The following is a 4,003-nucleotide window of genomic DNA, read 5'->3' as shown; positions in this document are numbered from 1 at the left end:
CGCGAGAAGCTCCCGGTTACCCACATCGTAGTTCCTCTCCGCAGGCGAAAGGCGACGAGAGTAGTAGGCGCAGGGATGGAGTTTACTGTCCGTGGAGCATCGCTGCGACAGGATGGCGCCAACTCCCACATCAGACGCGTCCACTTCAACGACGAACTGACGGGCCGTGTCCGGTTGAGAGAGAATCGGTGCGTTGGTGAATCGCCTCTTCAAATCCAGAAACGCTCGATCCGCCTCCGGATTCCACTTGAAGGTCCTGATACTGGAAGTCAAGGCAGTTAACGGAGCGGCCACACGGCTGTAATCCCGGATGAATCTGCGGTAGAAATTCGCAAACCCCAAAAAATCTCTGGAGCTGCAATCTCGTACCGGGCTGGGCCCATTCCAGAACCGCTCTAACCTTCTCCTGGTCCATCGTAATCTCTCCCCTGGAGATGATGTACCCGAGGAAGGATGTCGTGTGGGCGTGAAACTCGCACTTCTCGGCCTTCACGAACAGGCGATTCTCCAACAATCGCTGCAGAACCTGCCGGACATGCTGGACGTGGTCGGAAGGTTCCTTCGAGAAGATCAGAATGTCATCCAGGTAAACAAACACAAAGAGACCGATCATATCTCTCAGGACGTCGTTCACCATACTCTGGAATACCGCTGGAGCATTGGTCAGTCCAAACGGCATCACCTGATACTCGAAGTGACCCATCGGTGTATTGAAACCCGTCAACCACTCGTCCCCTTCTCTGATCCGGACCATGTGATACGCATTGCGTAGGTCTAGCTTGGTGAACACCGTAGCACCCTGTAAGGAGTCGAAGGCAGAACTCATCAAGGGCAGGGGATACTTGTTCTTGACCGTGATGTCATTCAACCCCCGATAATCAATACACGGTCGAAGAGAGCCATCCTTCTTACCCACAAAGAAGAATCCTGCCCCCCAGGGGTGATGACGAGGGACGAACGAGACCAGCAGCTAGGGACTCCTTGATGTAGGTCTCCAAAGCCTCACGTTCAGGTCGGGAGATACTGTATAACCTTCCCTTGGGGTAGACAGCTCCAGGGAACAGGTTGATGGCACAATCATATGGTCGGTGGGGAGGGAGTGACAGAGCCTTCTGCTTACTGAACACTTCCCCCAAATCGTGATATGTCTCGGGAACCAGGGACAAATCTGGGGGTTTAGCCTCAATCACCTGACTGGGAACCGAATGGGGACAGGCAGTCTTGAGACAGTTAGCATGACAATCAAGGCTCCAACTCGTTACCTTGCCCGTCACCCAATCGAACGTGGGATTGTGTTCCTTCAGCCAGGGGTATCCAAGGACCAGAGGAACATGGGAAGACGGCAGAATGAAGAATGAAATCATCTCAGAATGATTCCCCGACAACAGCATCTTAACCGGTTCAGTCCTCATCGTGATACGTGCCAGACTACTGCCGTCCAGAGTGGTAGCTTCAATGGCTTCCGGCAATTGCTCCTTGGAAAGCCCCAGCTGTTCCACCAACTCGGCATCAAGAAAGCTTCCATCGGCACCTGAATCGATAAAAGCGTTAATCGCTAAGCTCTGATTCCTGTTCATAAGGGTAGCCGGGAAACGGGGTCTGACAGAGGTATTGAGAGGTCGAAACTGGCTCGCTAAAAGTCCTCCCAACTTTAGCGAGCCGCGCAGTTTGACGACCGCCGGGAACAAGTGGCGAGGTAATGTCCCGAACCACCACAGTAGAGGCAACAGTTAGTCCTACGTCTGTGTTGGCGCTCCTCCTTGGTTAACCCGTGCCGCCCCACTTGCATGGGTTCAGAATCGGGAGACAGGACCTCTCCACTAATCCTGTGTGGTGGACGATGATCGACGTATTCTGGTCCAATCCCCGACCCGACTGGAACCTGAGAAGCTGATCGGTTGGACGGGACCCATTGCTTCTCCCTCCTTCGCTCTCGGACTCGATTATCCACCCGAATAGACAAGGCTACCAAGCTGTCCAGGTCACTAGGCTCCGGATAGGAGATCAACTCATCCTTGAGCTGCTCCGACAGACCCTGGTAAAAGGCCGCTTGCAGAGACTCCTCATTCCACCCACTCTCCACAGCCAACGTCTTGAACTCGATCACGAAGTCGGCCACGCTGCGAGTTCCTTGGCGAAGCGAAAACAGGCGCCTAGCTGCGTCCCTCCCTCGGACGGAATGGTCGAAGAGCTTCCTCATCTCGGCCGTGAACCCCTGGTATGAAGCCATGCAGGGATCCTGTCGTTCCCAAACGGCTGAAGCCCACTCCAGCGCTCGACCACGCAGCAACTCAATCACAAAGGCTATCCTAGCCTTGTCTGTGGCATAAGAGTAGGGCTGTAGATCGAACACTAACCCACACTGCATAAGGAAGGAACGGCATCTTCCCAGCTCCCCCTCATATTTATCCGGCGTCGGAACCTTGGGCTCACGGAAGGACACAGCTCCAGAAGCGGCAGGCGAGATGGGTGAAACCGGTAGTGGATCCTCCACCGGAAACTTGCGCTGGTTCTGGACCTCCGTCAGACCGGTAGAAAGGTTCCGAACTGACAACGCGATCTCCTGTAGTACCGTGCTATGATGGCCCAACATCTTCTCCTGATGGGTAATGGCATGGCGAACAGAGTCCAGGTCCGCTGGGTTCATTACTGGCCGGATCGTTCTGTCACGGTTTACTAAGCCAGAACCCAGAAGCAGACCAGGACAAGGTAGGTTGAAACAAAGGTGAGTGTTTATTTAATAGATCCACGAGTGAGGCTGAATAATCCAGGGAACAGAGCGGGTGGCGTGGATGGGTTGTTGAGGGTGCAGTGGTAGGTCCAGTAATGGCTCGGCAGCCGCCGACCATCAGGCAGAGGTTGGGTGAAGGTTCCGGATGAGTGACTGCAGATGGAACAAAACGGAGGTAAGTACAAAACAAGCAAACAAGGTGCAAAACAACAAAACTAACGCTACATGCTCTAAGGCTGATCCACTGATAAACATACTGTTCATGGCTAACGATCCGGCAGGGAATGGATGTCAGGTCAGAGCTTATGAAGGTGATGATCAGGGCCAGGTGTGCAGATTGCTGATGGAATGCAGGTGTGGAAATCAGGAGAGCTCCCGCCTAGCAACGTAGCCCGGCAACCAGGCAGGGAGCGTTCCAGAACCCTCGGGAAACTGGAGATCCCGAGCAGAAAAACTAATACACAGACAGGAACCGACTCAGACTGCCGGAATCGTTACAGTTTCTCTGAGATCGTTTACCTCACTTTGTCCTCAGACTCAGTCCAGGTCTCATGTGGATATTCTGCAATTCCATCCACAACCATGTTGTTCTGCCTTGATTGTCCCTCGAAATAATCTGATTTCTCCGTCATTGTTATCATGGATTCACATACAGAACTGAAGTCTTCTCTCAATGACTTACAGATTGCTGTCATCTTGCCGTACTCCTGTTTAAACTCATCAAGCTGACCCTGGGAGAACTGCAAACTGTTCTTCAGTTCCTGGACCTCTCTGGTCAGGTCGTCCATTCTTTTATTAATTGACTCCACCAGTATTTGGACACAACACTTGAAGCTATTTTCTTGTTGTTGTAACAACTGCTGAGCGGTCACCACATGAGGGGGTTGGGTGACCACTCTTTTTGTTTGTTTAAAAGATCCTTCACCTGTAATAGAGAGACACTACTGTCCTCAATGGTTCTCCCGCCGGCTTTGGTCTTTATCATGGTAGCAACGTACGTTACGCTGTTACTCCTCACAGTTCCAGACAGGGCAGGTCACAGGGAAGATAGGAAACAACAACAACAAACAGCAGCCACAAGCCTGGGACAATCCGCGGTCCCAGCCACAATGGCTAACCGCTTCGCAGGCTGCGTTGAAGCCTTCAAGAAAACCCTGCTAGCTTGATAGGCAGCTAGCTAGCAGCTAGGCTAGCTGCTACGCCAAACAGCTCCTCAGACCCGGCCTTGGTCAGCAGGATCACTGGACAGATATTAGCGTTCCCAGCAACTGA

This window comes from Coregonus clupeaformis, chromosome 10 (assembly GCF_020615455.1).
Source record: "Coregonus clupeaformis isolate EN_2021a chromosome 10, ASM2061545v1, whole genome shotgun sequence".
In the NCBI taxonomy this organism is placed as follows: Eukaryota; Metazoa; Chordata; class Actinopteri; order Salmoniformes; family Salmonidae; genus Coregonus; species Coregonus clupeaformis.
This window is presented reverse-complemented; position numbering follows the sequence as displayed.